Source organism: Aquarana catesbeiana, linkage group LG07, assembly GCF_042186555.1.
Source record: "Aquarana catesbeiana isolate 2022-GZ linkage group LG07, ASM4218655v1, whole genome shotgun sequence".
In the NCBI taxonomy this organism is placed as follows: domain Eukaryota; kingdom Metazoa; phylum Chordata; class Amphibia; order Anura; family Ranidae; genus Aquarana; species Aquarana catesbeiana.
The window spans coordinates 163,714,883-163,739,716 of NC_133330.1; positions in this window are offsets into that span (position 1 = coordinate 163,714,883).

A 24,834-nucleotide genomic window follows, 5' to 3' on the forward strand; every position below is an offset into this window, starting at 1 on the left:
AGCAAGGCCTGTGAAGAACGACCTGAAAATCAGGAACGAGCGGCCAATAAAACAAAGATTTCTCAATGCCAACTGACCAAACGCACTGAAAAGCAGATACAAACCTCACAAGCACAGACTGAACAACAGTTAAAACGAACTGAAAAATACGAGTCTCACAAGCGCGAATCGTCTCTCACCAAACTTCTACTAACACGAGATAAACACGAGATTAGCAGAAGGAGCCCAAAGGGTGTCGTACGGGCTATTGAACTTCCGTTTTATAGTCTCGTCGGACTTGGTGTACGTCACCGCGTACTAGGCTGTCGTACTTTTGTGTGGTCGTGTGTGTGTAAGTCCGTTCGTAAGAAAGTCTGCCGCAAGTCCGCCGAAGGTACGTCGGAAGTCTGTCGGACAGGCTGTCGGACTTTTGTAGACGAAAAGTCCGACCGTGTGTACGCGGCATTAATCTTCTAATCTTCCACCACACCAACGTGTTAGTGACACCTCTCCCTCTGAAGAGCGCACTCACCAGCTTGTGTTGCCTTCCATTCTTGTGTTTGGCAAAAAATGCAGTTAAACCACACCTGGGTTACAGACAATAATCCGTGACTCAAATTAGAAAAGCTCCATATGTGAAAAACAAATGAATAAAGTGCTCCACATAGCGTGATAACGTTTCAACCAGTTTAATAAAATCACATCAAAAACACTTCAATGTTGCTACTCACATTTAAAATGAAAATAGTAAGCCTTAAAGTGAATCCACAGCAAGCAAAACAAATAATGGCTCAGCGGTGCACTGCGGTCATGGTGGACCTGAGGTGTAAGCCTGTGTTGTGTCTCTCACCCCACTCTCTATGGTCCTACTAACCGGTATCAGTGTAAACTCCTCAGCAAGCGGCATCTCACGTCAGTGCGATAGATTGCCACATAGCCACGCCCCCGACATGTTTCGTCACTCTGACTTCCTCATGGGATTGGATGATATGGGATTTTTTTTATGTTTCTTCTGGACACTTACAATCTAATTAGATAATATATAAGATTGTTTTCAAGTTTTTAACTTTTTTTCTGCACATGATTTTTAATGATTGTTTAATTTATGAGCTTTGTTGTTTATATACACATTTGATTCTGCATATGGTAATTTATATTAAGGAGCACTTCACTGTTAGTAGAAATACATTATAATTTCTAAGTGAAGAACGAAAGCACAATGTTATCCATACATTACTATAAAACTAAAAACGTACAACTCAATAATTGTTGCCATTACTATCATCATTAACCCCTTACTGCTGGCGTCCACTGACCCTTTGAGAGTTTGTAATGTTGGAGGCATTGCATTGGTCTCTTGATCATGTGATTCCCATCCTACCGACTCCCAATCATCATTTTGTCAGTGACAGTGTTGTCACATTGCGGGTGGCACGTGATTGAACACAACCAGAGCACAAAATATAGACACATACAGAGAGTAAAATAAGTATTGAACACGTCACCATTTTTCTAGGTAAATAAACTTCTAAAGGTGCTATTGACATGAACTTTTCACCATATGTCGGTAACAACCCATGTAATCCCTACATACAAATAAACCAAAGCAAATAAGTTCAGAAATTAAGTTATGTGTAATAAAATGGAATGACACAGGGAAAAAGGATTGAACACATGAAGAAAGGAAGGTGCAAAAAGGCATGGAAAGCCAAGACACCAGCTGAAATCTATAAGTAATTAGAAACCAGTCCTGCCCCTTGTCAGTACAAATAAATATCATCTGGTTCAGTCTCAATTGATGGCCTATAAAAGGTATCTCATTACCAAGGTGTCACACAAGAAACATCTCATGATGGGTAAAAGCAAAGAGCTCTCTCAAGACCTTCACAACCTTATTGTTGCAAAATATACTGATGCCATTGGTTACAGAAGGATTCCTAAACTTCTGAATGTTCCAGTAAGCACTGTTGGAGCCATAATCCAAAAGTGGAAAGAACATAATTTCACCATAAACTGGCCATGACCAGGTGCTCCTCGCAAGATTTCTGACAGTTTAGTGAAAAGAATTATCAGAAGAGTTGTCCAAGAGCCAAGGACCACTTGTGGAGAGTTTCAGAAAGACCTGGAATTAGCAGGTACAATTGTTTCAAAGAAAACAATAATTAATGCACTTAACTGCCATGGCCTGTATGCATGCTCACCATGCAAGACTCCATTGCTGAAGAAAAAGCATGTTGAAGCTCACTGCTGCACAACATTTAGACAAGCCTGTGAAATACTGGGAGAACATAGTGTGGTCTGAGACCAAAATTGAACTCTTTTGATGCCATAATACACACCATGTTTGGAGGTCAAAAAGCACTGCACATCACCCCAAAAACACCCCCATACCAACAGTGAAGTTTGGAGGTGGAAACATCATGGTGTTGGGCTGTTTTTCAGCGTACCGTACTGGCAAATTTAATATAACCGCTTCAGCCCTGGAAGATTTTACCCCCTTCCTGACCAGAGCATTTTTTGCGATTCGGCACTGCGTCGCTTTAACTGACAATTGCGCGGTTGTGCGACGTTGCACATAAACAAAATTGACGTCCTTTTTTCCCCACAAATAGAGCTTTCTTTTGGTGGTATTTGATCACCTCTGCGGTTTTTATTTTTTGCGCTATAAACAAAAAAAGAGCGACAATTTTGAAAAAAAGCATTATTTTTTACTTTTTGCTATAATAAATATCCCCCAAAAATATATAAAAAAACGATTTTTTCCTCAGTTTAGGCCTATATGTATTCTTCTATATATTTTTGGTAAAAAATCGCAATAAGCATATATTGATTGGTTTGTGCAGAAGTCATAGCGTCTACAAAACAGGGGATAGTTTTATGGCATTTTTATTATTAATTTTTTTTTTTTTACTAGTAATGGCGGCGATCTGCGATTTTTGTCAGGACTGCAACATTATGGCGGACACATCGGAAAATTTTGACACATTTTTGGGACCACTGGCATTAATACAGCGATCAATGCTATAAAAATGCATTAATTACCGTTAAAATGTCACTGGCAGTGAAGGGGTTAACACTAGGGGGCGATCAAGGGGTCAATGTGTTCCCTAGTGTGTGTTCTAACTGAAGGGGGGAGGGGACTGTGCAGGGGATATGACAGACTGCTGTTCATACTCTGTATGAACAGACGATCTGCCTGTTCTCCCCTCAGAGAAACGGAAACTGTGTGTTTACACACACACAGATTCCAGTTCTCCGTGTGTTAGCAGCGATCGTGGGAGCCTGGCGGTGATCGTGACCGCCGGGCACTCGCATCAGCTCGGGGGGGTACGTGCTCCCTAGTGGCCACAGGGCGAAGCGACGTTACATACCGTTGTTTCACCCAGCCGTGCCATTCTGCCACAGTACAACTGCGGCAGGTGGTCGGCAAGTGCTTAAAGGAAGTATGAATGGAAAAATGTACCAAGACATTCTTGATAAAATCTGCTGCCATCTACCAGGATGATGAAGATGAAACGAGGATGGACATTTTAGCAAAATAATGATCCCAAACACAAAGCCAAGGAAACACTCAATTGGTTTCAAAGAAAAAAAAAGCTGCTAGAATGGCCAAGCCAATCACCTGACTTGAATCCAATAGAAAATCTATGGAAAGAACTAAATATCAGAGTTCATAGAAGAAGCCCACGGAACCTTCAAGAATTGAAGACTGTTTGTGTGGAAGAATGGGCCAAAATCACACCTGAGTAATGCATGCAACTAGTTTGTCCATACAGGAGGCATCTTGAAGCTGTCATTACCAACAAATGATTTTCTGTGAACTATTAAATACATTTCAGTTAGTATGTTCAATACTTTTTCCCTGTGTCATTCAGTTTTATTACACATAACCTAATTTCTGAACTTATTTGTTTTGGTTTGGATTGCATGGGTTGTTACTGACATGTGGAGAAAATGTCATGTCAATAGCCCTTTTATATATTTAGCTAGAAAAATGGTGACGTGTCCAATACTTATTTTACCCACTGTATATGTGGCAGCACCTCCATGCTGCCACATATATGAGTACATCCGTCAGCAAGAGGTTAAAGCACCCCTATTGTGAAAAAAATGGTATGATAATACTGTAACTATATGTGGCTTAAAAATGTAATATTTGAAATGTATTCTAATGTAAAGCCAGGTATACCTCATATACATATATCATATCATTTACATAAACCATAAGACGTATCAAAAATATTAATTTATTACAATATTCATTAAAATATTTCTTAAGAAAGAAATATAGAAAAAACTAGAGAAAGGGGTAAATGTTTACATTCCACAGTTCATTTGCCTCTAATATTTTTGGACATAAATAGTGAATTTTTCATAGAAAGAATTTATCTGCAACTTGACAGTAAATGCCACTTAATAGAGAAGACAAGATATCATCAGCATTTATCCAAACATTTCCAAATGTGCTTCTTTGAATAAAGTCAGCGTTTTCTGAGAAAAGAATGACAATATAAACCTTTGTAAGTTATTAAAAATAAGTACTTTAGATATTCATAAGCACAATAATGCCAAAAAGGATTTGCATATTTATACCAAAAGCCAAGTGATAAGCCTTCTTCACAAGATGACAACCAGGCCCAAAATCTCTTCAACAACAACTACCATAAGCAGAAATATTGTAAGATAAGAATGGTGAAGGCTATAAAGTTAAGGGGCGCAATAGGTGTGGGCTAAACAGAGTTGTTGTTTTTTTACCCTACCATTTCCTAAATTTTCAACAAAGGAGGTCCAATTATTTTTCTCACCACTGCTAAAACAAATACCAGCAGCACACTCACAAGATTTTACTTACACAATACGTAAAATTTGAGGCATAGGGGTGAAAAAAAATCCCCACAGTTGAAAGTTCCTAAATAGTTTGAGTGACCAAGGAGTAGTCTGGCACCCAGGGCCCACATGGTAGAGAGAGTTAGAAGAATTGCATCTTCCTTTCTAGCTATGTCTGGACATCCCTATCATTAATACATCACACAATAATGTGCACATCCAGAGGCAGAACCAGCCTGGGTGCCCCAAAAATACAGTCAGTTGTGGAACAAGGAAACAGTTCTTGCTACACACATTTACATGCATAGGCTCTCCTATATACCCAGAAATTAGCATGAAGCCTCACTGGTGATCCAAGAGACCTGGAGCAAAAAGAAAGCATATCTGTAGCTCTAGCAAACACTGGGGCCCTTCAGGAGTCTGGAGGTTGTGGTGGCTGGAAGTCTTTCTGGCACTCAGTCATCAAGATATCACTATGATGGGGGGGTTAGTTACACTGTTGGAGCACATTATGATAGCTAGCTCCAATTTAAGGCCAAGCCCATATGGGTGGCTGTGTTTGCCTGCTGTGCAACTGCTGCATCCCAGTTGACAACCTCTGCCGGGTTAGCCCCCCATATCAAAAATTTTGAAAAAATCTTATGCAGTTTGTTAGATCTTTGTTAGATCAGGTTAGATCAACTGTTGTTTGCGTTAGATCTCACATAGACGAAGCAATATTAACAGTTATTTGCTGGGGGGGCCAACCCGTCATCAGCCACCCCTTATCAAAAAATTGACCAAACAGCTATCTTGGAAGCTATTTGTTAGATCCGGTAAGATCAAATGGTTTTAACGTTAGATCTCACATAATTAGAGACTTATTAAGTGATTTGTGAGGGGAGGCTGCCCCCCCCTATCAAATTTTCTGGCCAAAAATCATTCAGGCTAATAGATATTTGTTAGATCTGGTAAGATCAAGTGGTTTTAATGTTAGATCTCACATAATTTCAGAGATATTCCACATCAAAATAGAGACATTAAGTGGTACATAAGGGTGGGTTAGACCCCCACATGCAATTTTCTGACCAAAAATCATTCAGGCTAATAGATATTTGTCAGATCTGGTAAGATCAAGTGGTTTTAATGTTATATCTCACATAATTTCAGAGATATTCCACATAAAAATAGAGATATTAGGTGGTACATAAGGACAGGTTAGCCCCCCCACATGCAATTTTCTGACCAAAAAGCATTCAGGTTAATAGATATCTGTTAGATCCGGTAAGATCAAGTGGTTTTAAGATTAGATCTCACATAATTTCAGAGATATTCCACATAAAAATAGGGATATTACGTGGTACATAAGGACGGGTTGGCCCCCCTTTAGCACATTTTCTGGCCAAAAATCATTCAGGCTAATAGATATCCATTAGATCCAGTAAGATCAAGTGGTTTTAACGTTAGATCTCACATAACTTAAGAGATATTCCACATAAAAATAGAGATATTAGGTGATACATAAGGACAGGTTAGCCCCCCACATGCGATTTTCTGACCAAAAATGATTCAGGCTAATGGATATTTGTTAGATCTGGTAGGATCAAGTGGTTTTAACGTTAGATCTCACATAATTTCAGAGATATTCCACATCAAAATAGAGATATTAGGTGGTACATAAGGATGGGTTAGCCCCCCCCCACATGCAATTTTCTGACCAAAAATCATTCAGGCTAATAGATATTTGTTAGATCCGGTAAGATCAAGTGGTTTTAAAGTTAGATCTCACATCATTTCAGAGATATTCCACATAAAATTAGAGGTATTAGGAGGTACATAAGCACGGGTTGGCCCCCCCTTATCAAATTTTCTGGCCAAAAATCATTCAGGCTAATAGATATTCATTAGATCCGGTAAGATCAAGTGGTTTTAACGTTAGATCTCACATAATTAAAGACTTATTAAGTGATTAGTGAGGGGAGGCTGGTCCCCCTTATCAAATTTTTGGGCCAAAAATCATTCAGGCTAATAGATATTTGTTAGATCTGGTAAGATCAAGTGGTTTTAATGTTAGATCTCACATAGTTTCAGAGATATTCCACATAAAAATAGAGATATTAGGTGGTACATAAGGACGGGTTGGCCCCCCCTTAGCACATTTTCTGGCCAAAAATCATTCAGGCTAATAGATATTCATTAGATCCAGTAAGATCAAGTGGTTTTAAAGTTAGATCTCACATAATTTCAGAGATATTCCACATAGAAATAGAGATATTAGGTGGTACATAAGGATGGGTTGCCCCCCCCCCCCCCCCACATGCAATTTTCTGACCAAAAATCATTCAGGCTAATAGATATTTGTTAGATCTGGTAGGATCAAGTGGTTTTAACGTTAGATCTCACATAATTTCAGAGATATTCCACATCAAAATAGAGATATTAGGTGGTACATAAGGACGGGTTAGCCCCCCCCCATGCAATTTTCTGACCAAAAATCATTCAGGCTAATAGATATTCGTTAGTTACAGTAAGATCAAGTTGTTTTTAACCTTAGGTATCACATCATTTCAGAGATATTCCACATAAAAATAGAGATATTAGGTGGTACATAAGGACGAGTTGGCCCCCCCTTATCAAATTTTCTGGCCAAAAATCATTCAGGGTAATAGATATTTGTTAGATCTGGTAAGATCAAGTGGTTTTAATGTTAGATCTCACATAATTTCAGAGATATTCCACATCAAAATAGAGATATTAGGTGGTACATAAGGACGGGTTGGCCCCCCTTATTAAATTTTCTGGCCAAAAATCATTCAGGCTAAGAGATATTCATTAGATCCGGTAAGATCAAGTGGTTTTAACATTAGATCTCACATAATTTCAGAGATATTCCACATAAGAAATAGAGATATTAGGTGGTACATAAGGACGGGTTAGCCCCCCCACATGCAATTTTCTGACCAAAAATCATTCAGGCTAATAGATATCTGTTAGATCTGGTAAGATCAAGTGGTTTTAACGTTAGATCTCACATAATTTCAGAGATATTCCACATAAAAATAGAGATACTAGTTGGTACATAAGGACGGGTTGGCCCCCCTTATCAAATTTCACGTCAGCACACGATAGATTAACACCTTCCTCCAGTCTCTCAGTATCACCTTCTCTTAGCTGATAAAAGGGAGCCCCTCCTCCCCCGCCCTTGTTCCTTTTTTTTGGTCATACTCCAGGCCACCATGCTCGTGGATTAGGCTACACCCCCCCTACCGAACCTACCCACCCAGGTTCAAGCCTCTCCTGGGATCGGAAGGTCCAGAACAATAAATGTAGTTCCTTTTATCACACTGGACGCTCTATGTGCAGGAGCCATGCGGGCATACTAAGGCTTAAAGAGCTTACCATTTTAGGCTGTGGTGTTGCTGTAGTATCGTGCTTTCCTTTCCTGCTCCCTAGGAGCTGCGCCGGCCGCCTCCCCTGTGTTTTCTGTCGGTCAGCGATGACCTCACAGGGGGGCGGGTCTGTGGGGGCGGAGGTGTCAGGCGTCGCCTAGCAACGCTCACCATAAAGCCTGGAGAGCCAGAAGCTCCAGTGCTGTTTGCCACAGCTAGTGAGGGAAGTGTACTGGTTAGTTTCCTTCACAGAGGGGGAGGGGTGGCTGGGCTTTGTCAGTGTTTAGGGAGCCATGATAACAAAATGCATTACACCATGTGTTTACAGCTTTTCAGATACCCTACAAACCTGCTGCCACCCCGAGTGACTCCATATCCAGTATTAAGGTAAAGTTATTTCCTTTAAAGAGCCAGTAAAAAAAAAAAAAAAAAGCGATAGATTTGCAACTTCCTTTTTCTTATTTCTATATCCTGTCTTTTGTTGCTGTAGTATGAGCTCACCACAGCCCCAAAGTGCACGAAGATCACTGGAAAGTTAGGAGGGGTCTACGGGGGCCACAAAACAAAAGAGTGTAACACCCGTTTAATATGGTGTTTTGTCTTTATAGGAGTAGATGTCCTTAAAAAAAGTCGCGGAAGGAAACGTCCCGCCACTGCTGAAAATCTCTGCATGCACCTGGGTCACGCACAGGACATAGATCCCAAGCAACGGCCAGTCCACGCCGCAAAAATGCTCAGACTGCTATGGCGGCAGTACCAAGTGCGACTAGAGACCGTCCCACCGAAGGTCCCTGCTGGGCCTGTTTAGCGCCATCCGCCCCTGTGAAACTCTTGTGTGCAGAATGCATAAGAGATGTAGCCACAGATCAAGAAACAGAGGCACGTAGGATAAAGGACTATATTCAGGAGGCGGTGATGGAGAGTATGCAGGCGGTCGCAGGCATAACTGCCCCTGGGACTAAGCCTAGAGCCAAGAACACATCTAAGCAGAAGCGAGACTCATCACCGGGGCTTGAAATATCTTTAGGAGATTCTTCAGACTCTGATGAACTGTCAGAATATTTATTCGACTTCCAACTCATAGACCCTTACATTGTAGCAGTAAAGGAGGCCATAGACTGGGAACAAGACACTCAGCCTCCGGAAAAAATTGAAAGATATTTCCCTAACTTGAAAAGGCAAGGGGCAACCTTCCCGTTCATGACAGAGATCCGCTAATTATTCGATGAGGAATAGGGAAAGCAAGAAAGGAAGGCAAACGTACAAAATCGCTTTTTAAGATTATACCCATTTTACACCCCAGATGCTGCCTTTTGGGAGTCACCTCCAGGGGTAGATGCGGCCTTGCAGCGCTTAGCAAGGCAGGTGTCCCTGCCATTGCAGGATTCTACAACCTTCAGAGACCCGATGGAGAGGCGCACAGACACAGATCTAAAGAAGATCTATTTAAATGCTGGCGCAGCTTGCCGCCCGGCCATAGCCCTAACCTCGATCTCCAGGGCTCTGAAGTGGAGACGGCCCTGAAGTCTGACGTAGAGATGGCCAGAATCATTTTGGCAATGGAGGAACTTAATTTCTCAGGCACCTTTTTGGCAGAAGCCTATATAGACCTAGTAAAACTGCTCGCAAGAATTAAGACGTTTTCAGTAGCGGCGAAAAGGGCCCTATGGTTACGCCATTGGGTGGCAGACAGTACCTCGAAACAGGCACTTTGTAACATTCCATACAAGGGCAAGATGCTATTCGGGGACACCCTGGAGGAAGCTATTAAACAAGCTACTGGAGGGAAGTCGGGTCTGCTACCACAGAGACCCAAAAGGAGACAGCAAACCGCTCGGTAAGGCCAATCAGAGTTCAGAAGGGCGCAGGACGCCAGGTCATATTGACCAGGCCGAGAATATACGAGACCACAGTGGAGAGGCTCCCAAAGCTCCTTTCTTCGGAACGTGAAGTCTAAGGCCGCTCAGACCACTAAGAAACCGGAGAAGTCCTTTTGACGAGTTGACCGCCCATCCCCCCAGGTGGGTGCCAGGTTGGCGTCCTTTTGGAAGGTATGGGCGGAGAAAGTCAAGGACCAATGGGTCCAGAAAACAGTCAAGCGAGGATACAAGATAATGCTTCGAGAAAAACCACCGGACATCCTTGTCCAGACAGAATGGCCACAAGATCAGAAGAAATAAAGGTGCTTGCAAGAATATGTGACCGAATTACTTCAGAAAGAGGCAATCTCGCCGATTCCTCTAAAGGAGCAGGGAACAGGGGTTTACTCCCCAATATTTCTGGTGCCCAAAGTGTCCGGAGATATCAGACTGATCTTAAACCTAAGATCTCTAAACCACTACATCGATCCCAAGACATTCAAAATGGAATCAATATTTACAGTTATATCAATTCTGCAACCAGGGGACTGGCTAATATCAGTCGATTTAAAAGACGCCTACCTTCATGTCCCAATCAACAGGCATCTCCAAAGATACCTGAGATTCATGGTAGAGGAAGATCATTTGCAGTTCAAATGTCTGCCCTTCGGAATGAGCACAGCACCTCGAGTCTTTTCCAAGATCTTGCTAGCTACCATCGCTGTTATACGTTTGAGGGGCATAAAAATTTTCCACTACTTAGACGACATCTTGGTAGTGGCCCGTGCAAGAGAGGAGTTAACGGCACAAAGCAAAGTGATGCTGAAAATTCTATCCGAATTCAGCTGGATTATCAACAAGCAGAAAAGCCAGTTGATTCCCTCCCAAGAGATGGAGTACCTAGGGCTTGTTTTCAACACAAGCAAAGGGCAGGTCTCGCTACCACATTGCAAGATAGCCGAGCTAGTAGCCTGCGTGAACAGCGTGATGAGTCCTGATCGCTGTTGGCGAGGGACTGTATGATGCTTTTGAGAATGTTTACCGCAGCAACCCCTGTTCCCTGGGTAAGATTCCATACAAGGGCATTCAAACATCATTTCTGAACCAGTGGGATGGCCTATCACTCCACCAAAAAATCTTCATACCAAGACGGATCCGCCAGGGCTTGGCGTGGTGGATAGCGACATGAACTCTGTCGCGGGGCATGCCTCTCAGCCCTGGAGATTGGATCCAGATAACCTTGGATGCCAGTCTCCGGGGCTGGGGCACTCACTGCCTTGGCAGACGGGTTCAAGGCGAACGGGAGCAGGATGGAGACCAGACACTCCAACCTGTTGGAGTTACAGGCAGCATACCTAGCCCTACTGGCATTCGAGAACCTGATTCAGGGAGCTCAGATCAAGCTTATGTTGGACAACCGAACGGCGGTCGCTTATATAACCAAACAGGGTGGAACTAAGAGCTTGCCACTGCTGCAGTTGGCAACCAAGATATTCGCCTGGGCCGAGGCACATGTGGAAGCCTTGATGGCAGCCTACATTCCAAGCAGTCAAAACTACATAGCAGACCATCTGAGTCGGGATTTTCCCAACAAAAACGAGTGGGCACTCAACAAAGACTATTTGAAAACAATCTTTTACAGGTGCGGTACACCCTCGGTAGATCTGATGATGACCCCATGGAATGCACAGGTACCCCAGTTTGTGTCAAGATTCCACTGCAACGAAGCGCTAGCTCAAGATGCCTTCTCAATCCCATGGGAATTTCCCCTAGTCTACCTTTTCCCACTGGTACCTTTGATAATGAAAACCCTATTAAAAATTGCGAGGGAGAACGTCCATGTAATTGCAATCCTACCCTTCTGGCCACGAAGGCTATGATTCCCACTGCTCCTGCAGATGGCGGAAGTTCCCCCAGTATGGCTGCCGCTGAAGAGGGACCTCCTACAGCAGGACCAATGGTGTCACTTCCAACACAGGCAGATTGCAACTGACAGCATGGCTATTGAATCAGCCAGACTGCAGTCTCAGGGCATCTCAGAGGAGGTAATCTCGACACTATTGAAGTCAAGAAGGGCCACAACTAATGCCACATACACAAGGATTTGGAGAAAATTTACAGCATTCGCTTTACAACAAAAATTCGCCCCATTGTCCGCAAACATTGCACAGGTGCTGGAGTTTTTACAGTCAACTCTAAGTATGGGCTTAGCATACAACACCATAAAGGTGCAGATGTCAGCCTTTTCTTGCATCACAGGCCACAAGTGGGCAGACGAGCCGCTAATAAAACAATTTCTTAGAGCGGCCATAAGAATAAGACCACCAAGGAAGTCCCTGTTCCCAGCCTGGGACTTGGGCACAGTGCTAAAAGCTTTGCTCCAACATCCATTCGTGCCAGCGGAGACATGCCCACTATGGTTCCTGACAGTCAAGCTGATTTTCCTCACAGCCATAACATCAGCGAGGGGAGTTTCAGAGCTGGCAACTCTATCTTGCAAAGATCCTTTTTGCATCATTCTCCCAGACAAAGTGATCCTAAGGCCCTCGCCAGCCTTAACCCCTAAGGCGGTTTCCAAGTTCCATGTAAATTGGGAGGTGGACCCAGCTTCCGCCGAGACAAGCGGAGGAACTAGATCTCAGACAATTGGACATGGTCAACTTATTTTCAACCTACTTAAACCGCTCTCTACAGATGCGCAAAACGGATACCTTTTTCGTCCTGCCGTCAGGACCTAGAAGAGGAGAAATGGCATCAGCTAGAATCATAGCTACCTGGATCACCAAGGTGATAAGCCTCACGAATGAGAAACAGGGGCTGACGCCTCCACAGGTTATTAGAGCTCATTCAACAAGAGGGGTGGCAGCCTCATGGGCAGCTTCTGCTAAAATATCGGTTGAAGACATATGCAGGACCGCTAGTTGGAGCTCCTGCGAAACCTTCGCAAGACATTACAGATTTAGATGTCACAGCAGCTAGTGCATCAAATTTTGGAAACGCAGTGGTGTCAGCACCCTTCCAAGCAAAATAAAATATTCACTAAAGCAGCATTACCAGTTGTTTTTCGACTCTTTTTGTTATCCCACCCTATATGAGCTAAATCAAATCCCATTGTGTGCTGACGTGAGGCTGGCCAGGAAAACGGAAAATTGTTACCATTACTTACTGTAATTTTCCTTTCCTGGCCTGCCCTCACATCAGCACAATCTTTTTTCCCTTCCTTCAAGCCTGTCGTCCACTAGTTAATGGAACAAGGGCGGGGGAGGAGGGGCTCCCTTTTATCAGCTAAGAGAAGGTGGTACTGAGAGACTGGAGGAAGGGGTTAACCCATTGTGTGCTGACGTGAGGGCAGGCCAGGAAAGGAAAATTACAGTAAGTATTGTAAAATAAAAAATAACAGGTAGCGGGACTTTATATAAGCCCACGGGAGCAAGAATAAAAATTAGTAGCTTTTAATGGATTCAGATTGTCATAGAGTTTTTGTATTCAAATAATTCAATGCATTTTGCTATATATAACTATTTGTACAACTACTACAATTCATTGGAGCCAGAAAAATATACATAAATACATATTCCAACAAGGAATCAATACATGATATGAAATATATAAAAAACATTTAGAACATGGTTGCATAATTGAATAGATAAAATATACAGGTAGGGAAATCAAAAAAAGGGGTTTATAAAAAGGAAAAAAACAATTGTATTGGAACGGCCTGACCAAATGCATCATTGTGTACACTAGGTTGTTGTTGGCTCTACGCGTTTCAAGGTCTTTGTACCTATCATCAGGAGCAAAAAAACCATAGTGATAATCTAAAAAAAAAATAAAAAAAAAAATAAAACAACAAAAAAAAAAAAACACAGAACGGGCAAGAAGGGTCCCACCTTCATGGACCCAGCCTGCCCGTACACTTACATGGTGGTCCTCACAGTGGTGGTGCGGCCACGAAATCCCCAGACCAGACCAAATATGCCCTGCACGGGAGCTGAGGGGACATGCTGCGGTGGGCAGAACACAAAAATGAACGACGCCCCGCAGGTGTAACAGTGTAGAAAAAAGTGGTGGAACAATGGAAAAAAAATCTGGGGAGAAAAAAAAGGGACAAGTTGCTGTGAAGTTGACAAAAGCAGGAAGTGAAAAACAGAGGAGGGGAGTAGGAAAGGGTGAAGGAAATCGGTGTAAAGGGAAGAAAAGAGTGAAGATGAAACAATGAAAAGGGTGAAGGGAGAAATGGACTGCAAAGGAGAAACAGAGAATAAAGAAGAGAAGCTGTGAAATTGAGAAAAGAAGGAAGTGAGAAACAAGAGGGGGGAGGAGAGGAGGGTGAGGGAGGTGGGTGTGAAGGAAGGAAAAGAGTGGAGATGAAAACCAAGAAAAGGGTGAAGGGAAAAATGGACTGGAATTGGGAAACAGAGAATGATGGTAAGAGGGAGATGTGCGTACCTAATCCGGAGTAAATCCAAACAAGGGTGCCTAAGTGCATGATGGTGGATAAATGCAGGTGTGTTCCGTGCAAAGTGTAAAGTCCATGCGGGGAAGAAGCCCATAACTGCCATGCCCCCGCAAACACATCCCCAACGTCAGACGTTGGCCCACAAATAGGGAGAGAAGGGGAGAGCGCCAACAGCCCAGGAACCAGTCGTCTCATGGTCCCACAGGCGGCGGCGCCAACCATGTCATCCCCCCAATGGGCCAGCAGATAGTAGTCACTCGGTCGGCAGCGCTGCGCTTAGGAAGACGCCAGCGTGTCCGGCCGGGATGTGTGACGTCGATGCGCAGTGAGGACAAGCCCCGCCCACCCTACGTCACAACAGGGTGGAGGGGGGGTCCGCAGTGAGCGTCGCAGCTCCCGAACGGGACAGACAGGCAGGCCCGGCCAAACCACAGACGCACGCACCACTGCGTGCATGTAAGGAAGAAACAACAAAAAAAACAAAATTGAAAAATAAATAGCTAAAAAACAAAAAAGAAAAAGACTGAAAATGAATCACAAAAGAAAAAAGTTGAGTATTGAATAAAGAAGTAATATACTAAATGGAAAAGCATTTAAACCGCTGACAAGCAGGCGTGGGAGTAAAGAAAAAATTTCTATGGTTAATGTAGCCGTGTGCTTATCATCCCTGATTGGTTGATAATGTATAGGGAAAGGATTGGTGGGACTTTAAGTGAGGTGTAGAGGTGCCGCTCAGGTCCCCCCCTCCATCCCGATTGGATGATAAAAAATGAAAAATAAAAAATAACAGGTAGCGGGACTTTATATAAGCCCACGGGAGCAAGAATAAAAATTAGTAGCTTTTAATGGATTCAGATTGTCATAGAGTTTTTGTATTCAAATAATTCAATGCATTTTGCTATATATAACTATTTGTACAACTACTACAATTCATTGGAGCCAGAAAAATATACATAAATACATATTCCAACAAGGAATCAATACATGATATAAAATATATAAAAAACATTTAGAACATGGTTGCATAATTGAATAGATAAAATATACAGGTAGGGAAATCAAAAAAAGGGGTTTATAAAAAGGAAAAAAACAATTGTATTTGAACGGCCTGACCAAATGCATCATTGTGTACACTAGGTTGTTGTTGGCTCTACGCGTTTCAAGGTCTTTATACCTATCATCAGGAGCAAAAAAACCATAGTGATAATCTAAAAAATAAATAAAAATGGAAAATTTTATTAAAAAGAAGAAAAAATAAATAAATAAATAAATAAAACAACAACAAAAAACAGAACGGGCAAGAAGGGTCCCACCTTCATGGACCCAGCCTGCCCGTACACTTACATGGTGGTCCTCACAGTGGTGGTGGGGCAACGAAATCCCCAGACCAGACCAAATATGCCCTGCACGGGAGCTGAGGGGACATGCTGCGGTCTGCAGAACACAAAAATGAACGACGCCCCGCAGGGGTAAAAGTGTAGAAAAAAGTGGTGGAACAATGGAAAAAAAATCTGGGGAGAAAAAAATTGACAAGTTGCTATGAAGTTGACAAAAGCAGGAAGTGAAAAACAGAGGAGGGGAGTAGGAAAGGGTGAAGGAAATCGGTGTAAAGGGAAGAAAAGAGTGAAGATGAAACAAAGAAAAGGGTGAAGGGAGAAATGGACTGGAAAGGAGAAACAGAGAATAAAGAAGAGAAGCTGTGAAATTGAGAAAAGAAGGAAGTGAGAAACAAGAGGGGGGAGGAGAGGAGGGTGAGGGAGGTGGGTGTGAAGGAAGGAAAAGAGTGGAGATGAAAACCAAGAAAAGGGTGAATGGAAAATGGACTGGAATTGGGAAACAGAGAATGATGGTAAGAGGGAGATGTGCGTACCTAATCCGGAGTAAATCCAAACAAGGGTGCCTAAGTGCATGATGGTGGATAAATGCAGGTGTGTTCCGTGCAAAGTGTAAAGTCCATGCGGGGAAGAAGCCCATAACTGCCATGCCCCCGCAAACACATCCCCAACGTCAGACGTTGGCCCACAAATAGAGAGAGAAGGGGAGAGCGCCAACAGCCCAGGAACCAGTCGTCTCATGGTCCCACAGGCGGTGGCGCCAACCATGTCATCCCCCCAATGGGCCAGCAGATAGTAATCACTCGGTCGGCAGCTCTGCGCTTAAGAAGACGCCAGCGTGTCCGGCCGGGATGTGTGACGTCGATGCGCAGTGAGGACAAGCCCCGCCCACCATACGTCACAACAGGGCAGAGGGGGGGTCCGCAGTGAGCGTTGCAGCTCCCGAACGGGACAGACAGGCAGGCCCGGCCAAACCACAGACGCACGCACCACTGCGTGCATGTAAGGAAGAAACAACAAAAAAAACAAAATTGAAAAATAAATAGCTAAAAAACAAAAAAGAAAAAGACTGAAAATGAATCACAAAAGAAAAAAGTTGAGTATTGAATAAAGAAGTAATATACTAAATGGAAAAGCATTTAAACCGCTGACAAGCAGGCGTGGGAGTAAAGAAAAAATTTCTATGGTTAATGTAGCCGTGTGCATATCATCCCTGAATGGTTGATAATGTATAGGGAAAGGATTGGTGGGACTTTAAGTGAGGTGTAGGGGTGCCGCTCAGGTCCCTCCCTGCATCCCGATTGGATGATAAAAAATGAAAAATAAAAAATAACAGGTAGCGGGACTTTATATAAGCCCACGGGAGCAAGAATAAAAATTAGTAGCTTTTAATGGATTCAGATTGTCATAGAGTTTTTGTATTCAAATAATTCAATGCATTTTGCTATGAATAACTATTTGTACAACTACTACAATTCATTGGAGCCAGAAAAATATACATAAATACATATTCCAACAAGGAATCAATACATGATATGAAATATATAAAAAACATTTAGAACATGGTTGCATAATTGAATAGATAAAATATACAGGTAGGGAAATCAAAAAAAGGGGTTTATAAAAAGGAAAAAAATCAATTGTATTGGAACGGCCTGACCAAATGCATCATTGTGTACACTAGGTTGTTGTTGGCTCTACGCGTTTCAAGGTCTTTATACCTATCATCAGGAGCAAAAAAAACATAGTGATAATCTAAAAAATAAATAAAAATGGAAAGTTTTATTAAAAAGAAGAAAAAAAAAAAACACAAAACGGGCAAGAAGGGTCCCACCTTCATGGACCCAGCCTGCCCGTACACTTACGTGGTGGTCCTCACAGTGGTGCCATCATGCACTTAGGCACCCTTGTTTGGATTTACTCCGTATTAGGTACGCACATCTCCCTCTTACCATCATTCTCTGTTTCCCAATTCCAGTCCATTTTTCCCTTCACCCTTTTCTTGGTTTTCATCTCCACTCTTTTCCTTCCTTCACACCCACCTCCCTCACCCTCCTCTCCTCCCCCCTCTTGTTTCTCACTTCCTTCTTTTCTCAATTTCACAGCTTCTCTTCTTTATTCTCTGTTTCTCCTTTCCAGTCCATTTCTCCCTTCACCCTTTTCTTTGTTTCATCTTCACTCTTTTTTTCCCTTTACACCGATTTCCTTCACCCTTTCCTACTCCCCTCCTCTGTTTTTCACTTCCTGCTTTTGTCAACTTCACAGCAACTTGTCCCTTTTTTTCTCCCCAGATTTTTTTCCCTTGTTCCAGCACTTTTTTATACACTGTTACCCCTGCGGGGCGTCGTTCATTTTTGTGTTCTGCCCACCGCAGCATGTCCCCTCAGCTCCCGTGCAGGACATATTTGGTCTGGTCTGGGGATTTCGTGGCCGCACCACCACTGTGAGGACCACCATGTAAGTGTACGGGCAGGCTGGGTCCATGAAGGTGGGACTCTTCTTGCCCGTTCTGTGTTTTTTTTTTTTTTTTTTGTTTTTTTTATTTATTTATTTTTCTTCTTTTTAATAAAATTTTCCATTTTTATTTATTTTTTTAGATTATCACTATGGTTTTTTTGCTCCTGATGATAGATATAAAAACCTTGAAACGCGTAGAGCCAACAACAACCTATTGTACACAATGATGCATTTGGTCAGGCCGTTCAAATACAATTGTTTTTTTCCTTTTTATAAACCCCTTTTTTTGATTTCCCTACCTGTATATTTTATCTATTCAATTATGCAACCATGTTCTAAGCGTTTTTTATATATTTCATATCATGTATTGATTCCTTGTTGGAATATGTATTTATGTATATTTTTCTGGCTCCAATGAATTGTAGTAGTTGTACAAATAGTTATATATAGCAAAATGCATTGAATTATTTGAATACAAAAACTCTATGACAATCTGAATCCATTAAAAGCTACTAATTTTTATTCTTGCTCCCGTGGGCTTATATAAAGTCCCGCTACCTGTTATTTTTTATTTTTCATTTTTTATCATCCAATCGGGATGGAGGGGGGGACCTGAGCGGCACCCCTACACCTCACTTAAAGTCCCACCAATCCTTTCCCTATACATTACAGTAAGTATTGGTAACAATTTTCTGTTTTCTGGCCAAAAATCCTTCAGGCTAATAGATATTCCTTAGATCCGGTAAGATCAAGTGGTTTTAACGTTAGATCTCACATAATTTCGGAGATATTCCACATGATAATAGAGATATTAGGTGGTACATAAGGACGGGTTGGCCCCCCCACATGCAATTTTCTGATCAAAAATCATTCAGGCTAATAGATATTTGTTAGATCCGGTAAGCTCAAGTAGTTTTAACGTTAGATCTCACATAATTTCAGAGATATTCCACATAAAAAAAGAGATATTAGGTGGTACATAAGGACAGGTTGGCCCCCCTTATCAAGTTTTCTGGCCAAAAATCATTCAGGCTAATAGGTATTCGTTGGATCCATTAAGATCCAGTGTAAGAGAAGTCAGGCTAACACATGTGCACCTGCACACAAGCACAGGCACACCAGTGTGTGTAAAAAGGACTTGTATTGGCGCATGCGCGCACACAGATGCACACCAACGTGTGCACACAGATGCGTGCCAATGTGCACGCACACGCGCACGTCTGGGTGCCAAGTAGTTTATTTAAACTGAACACTGACACATGAGCCTTGCTGAGTGGTCTTTCAGCTAGTAACTGTTACCTGAATCTGATCTGTTCCAGTGTTCCTGTGTTTGACCCGGCTTGTACCTGAACCTCCTCTTGGACTTCTGCCTGCCTTCCTGTTACCCCGGCTTGTGTTTTGACCCTGTTCCTGCTCAATGCTCCTGTACTGCGCTGCCCGACTGTGTACCGAACCTGTCCTGTATCCTGTCTTTGATTCTGTCTCACATTCCAGTACCTGCTCTGCTCGGCTATTGATGACCTCCTGGCTTATGTTCCGACCACGACTCTGCCTGCTGATCCAGCAATATGGAGTTCCAGTCCTCAGTGCCTATCCGGTGATCTGCAGCTATCGGGTTCCTGCCAAGACCCGTCTTGAGCCACCTGCTACATTGGCCCTCGTGCCACTCTGTGTCTTTCATTCCCTGTCATCTCTATCAGGGGTGCTAGACAGGAGGTGCAAGAGAAGCCCTCTCTACAGCTCAGTCTCCACCAGGTACGTGACAGTACCACTCAGCCAGATGTTGGAGACCGAGAGAGAGGCTTCACCTTTGGAACTGCTATGCCAGCAACTTGCCTCACTCACACGGGCAGTCAGCACTCTGCAAAAGAGCCATGCACAGCTGGAAAGTCGCATCCAAACTTTTGCCTCAGCAACTCCTGCACCTGTTATCGCACCAGACTGCCCCACATTTGAACAGACTATTTTCGCATCCTCACATGTCATATCACCACCTGAACCCCGAGTTCCTGCACCAGAGCGATTCTCAGGCAATCGGCACAAGTTCCGTGCATTCAAGAACTCTTGTGAACTTTATTTTGCCTTGCAGCCAAGAACTTTCTCACTTGAAATCACTAAAGTGGGATTTGTTGTTTCCCTACTTCTCGGAGAGTCACAATCCTGGGCCCACCAACTCTTTGAACAAAAAAGCTCAGTCCTGGACTCTCTTTCTTCATTTTTTGAAGCAATGACCCAGCTATATGATGACCCCCAGCGTATTTCTACCGCAGAATCCATCCTCCATACTTTGCGACAGGGTCATCGACCCGTCGAGGACTATGTTGCAGAATTCTGCCTTTGGGCCTCAGATTCCGGATGGAAAGATGTGGCCTTACGGCATCAATTCCGCCTTGGCTTGTCCGAAGGAGTCAAAGATGAGCTTGCTTGAGTGGAGGGTCCCAGATCTCTCGAAGGCCTCATTAATCTTGCTATCCAGCTTGATCGTAGATTCAGGGAAAGAAGAGGAGAGAGGAATGGCACCATAACCAGACCTATGCAATTGGGACTTTTTCGTTCTCCACTCTCCAGTACCGAGAAGCTGCGAAGATGCAGAATATGCCTGTGTATATACTGTGGGGTAGCAGGTCATTTTCTCCAAAACTGCCCTGTGAGACCCACAAGGACTGGGATCACCTCCTCTGCTTACCTTGCCAATTTCTCTGGATCAAAGGGATCTGCTCATGTCACCCTATCCTTGTCACTTCAGCTCCCCAGGAGAAACATTCAGGTACCAGCTATAGTCGACTCCGGGGTCTGCAGCTGTTTTATGGATAAGGACTTTGCTCATCATCACCAAATTCCTGTGCAAACAAAAACTTACCAGCTGTCCATCCACCTGGCCGATGGATCCCATCTCGGGTCCAGGCCGATAACACACGAGACCTGCCCGCTACTAGCTACGTCTGATACGGGCCATCAGGAACACCTACTCCTGGATATTATCCCATCACCCTTGTTCCCCGTTATCTTGGGCATTCCCTGGTTGCAGGCCCACAACCCGCTGATAGACTGGGTTACTGGGAAAATTACCTTCTCTTCTTCTTATTGCCAGCAGTCCTGCCTTCATCCCATGTCCATGACATCTGCACCTCTCCTGGCAGTACATAATGACTCTCCTGTATCACAACTCATACCTGCAGTTTATCACAAATTTCTGGATGTTTTTGATAAACAAGGAGCAGACACTCTGCCCTCATCGCCCATATGACTGCCCAATTGAACTGTTGCCGGGTTCTGAAATCCCATTTGGGCGCATTTTTCCCCTCTCTGAACTGGAACTTAAGGTACTACGTCAGTACATTGGCGAGAATCTGGAGAAAGGCTTCATCCGGCCTTCCACATCCCCCGCACTTTTGGGAATCTTCTTTGTGGAGAAAAAGGATCATACTCTGCGTCCTTGCGTAGATTACAGAGAATTGAATAAAATTACCGTCAAGAACAGATACCCTTTGCCTTTGGTTCCGGATCTTTTTCAACGTTTTAAGACTTCTGTTGTTTTCACAAAACTTGACTTACGAGGGGCATATAACCTCGTACAAATCCGCAAGGGGGATGAGTGGAAAACAGCCTTCCGCACTAGATTTGGACATTATGAGTACCTTGTTATGCCCTTTTGGCTATGTAATGCCCCAGCAACATTCCAGCATTTTGTTAACAATATTTTTAGAGACTTCCTTGATCTGTTCCTTATCGTGTATCTAGATGATATCCTCATCTTTTCCAATTCTCTCTCAGCACACCGTGAGCATGTGAAAAAGGTTCTCAGTTGGTTAAGAAACCATGGACTATATGCAAAGGCCGAGAAGTGCGAATTTGAGAGAGACACCATCCAATTCCTGGGACTGATCATCTCCACCTCAGGCATCTCCATGGATCCCCAAAAAGTCAAATCCATCCTAGAATGGCCCACTCCTACAGACAGGAAGAGTACACAGAGGTTCATTGGGTTTGCCAACTTCTACCGCAAGTTCATTAAGGATTTCTCCGCCATTATCACGCCTATCACCCAACTGACAAAACAGAATACTCGCTTCCAGTGGACTCCTGCTGCACAAGCCGCCTTCGACCAACTGAAAGCCCTGTTCACCTCAGCTCCCATCTTACGACATCCAGATTCTGCATCACCATATGTTATTGAGGTGGACGCATCAGAGAATGCTTTGGGTGCCATCCTGTCCCAGCGCCAGGGGGCGAAGTCTCTACTGCTCCCCATCGCTTTCTTCTCAAGGAAACTTAGCCCCGCAGAGAGGAACTATGATGTGGGTGATCGTGAATTGTTAGCCATAAAGACAGCCCTGGAGGAATGGCGTTATTTGTTGAAAGGAGCAGCCCACCCTATTTTGATCTTTACTGATCATAAAAACCTTGAATAGCTTAGAACAGCTAAGCGGTTAAGGTGGCTGGCCAGGTGGGCGCTATTCTTCTCCCGTTTCTCCTTCCACATAACTTTTAGGCCAGGATCCAAGAATGGCAAGCCGGACACTCTATCACGAATGTACCCAGAGGAAAGAGAATCCCACGAGGCAGACACAATCTTGACGGCACAAAGTTTTCTACTACTACAAGTAGACCTGATTACCCAGCTCAAGCAGGCATCCTCAAGAGACATTTTGCCATCGGGCATCTGTTTTCAGGAACAATAAGGTCTATTTGTACATAATCGAAAAGTATTCGTACCCTCGAGTCTGCGCTCCAAGATCCTGAATCTCTGTCATGACCACCCTCTAGCAGGATATCTCGGGCTAACCAAGACAGTGGAACTTGTGCAACGGTCCTTTTGGTGGCTGGGCTTAAGACTCGACTGTGAACACCTGTGGAGTCTGTGCCCAAAACAAGAACAATAAAGTCAAATCCTGTGGTCTGCTAAGACCACTGCCCATTCCCAAGGGGCCCAGGGAGATGATTAATATGGATTTCATTGTGGAAATTCCGCCATCTGAAAAATGTACCACCATTTTTGTGATTGTGGACAGACTGACCAAGATGGCCCATTTTATTCCCTTAATAGGAACTTCGTCAGCAACAGAGACTGCCTGCACCTTCATCAGGGAGGTAGTCAGACTCCATGGGGTACCCAGCAGCATCACCTCGGATCGGGGGGTGCAATTTACTTCCAGATTTTGGAAAGAGCTCTGTAAGATGTTGAACATTGAAACTTATTTCTCAGCACAGCAGGACAATAAAACAATTTTTGACAGGAAAAGAAGAGGGGACCTAAAACTTCAAATCGGAGACAAGGTCTGGTTATCCACTGCCGACTTAAAATGATCCTGTCCATCTAAAAAACTCGGACCAAGATTTATTGGTCCCTTCCCTGTCAAAAGGCAGATCAATCCTGCAGCCTACTGTCACTCCCGGAGAATTACAAGATCCATCCAGTCTTCCATGTCTCGTTACTGAAGAATGCGAGGTTAGATCCTTTTCCTGGTCGTGAGTCAGATCCACCTGCACCTACCTTAGTCAACGGTAATGAGGAGTATGAGGTTGAAGCCATTATGGACTGTAGAAAGAGAAGAAATGTAATCCAGTTTTTGATTAAATAAAAAGGTTAGGACCTGAAGACATCTCTTGGGAACCAGAGTCCAATTTACATGCCAAGAGGTTGATACAGGCTTTTTTCCAGGCTCACCCTGAAAAGAAATTACAGATGGGCATCCGGAGGTTGCCCATTGGGGGGGGCAATGTAAGAGAAGTCTGGCTAACAGATGCGCACCTGCACACAAGCACGGTCACACCAGTGTGTGTAAAAAGGACTTGTATTGGCACACATGTGGTGTGCCCGTGCTGGGTGCCAAGTAGTTTATTTAAACTGAACACTGACACATGAGCCTTGCTGAGTGGTCTTTCAGCTAGTAACTGTTACCTGAATCTGATCTGTTCCAGTGTTCCTGTGTTTGACCCGGCTTGTACCTGAACCTCCTCTTGGACTTCTGCCTGCCTTCCTGTGACCCCGGCTTGTGTTTTGACCCTGTTCCTGCTCAATGCTCCTGTACTGCGCTGCCCGACTGTGTACCGAACCTGGCCTGTATCCTCTCTTTGATTCTGTCTCACGTTCCAGTACCTGCTCTGCTCGGCTGTTGATGACCTCCTGGCTTATGTTCTGACCACGACTCTGCCTGCTGATCCAGCAAAATGGAGTTCCAGTCCTCGGTGCCTATCCAGTGATCTACAGCTATCAGGTTCCTGCCAAGACCCGTCTCGAGCCACCTGCTACATCGGCCCTTGTGCCACTCTGTGTCTTTCATTTCCTGTCATCTCTATCAGGGGTGCTAGACAGGAGGTGCCAGAGAAGCCCTCTCTACAGCTCAGTCTCCACCAGGTACGTGACATCAAGTGGTTTTAAGGTTAGATCTCACGTAATTTCAGAGATATTCCACATCAAAATAGAGATATTAGGTGGTACATAAGGACGGGTTAGCCCCCCCACATGCAATTTTTTGGCCAAAAATCATTCAGGCTAATAGATATTCATTAGATCCGGTAAGATCAAGTGGTTTTAACGTTAGATCTCA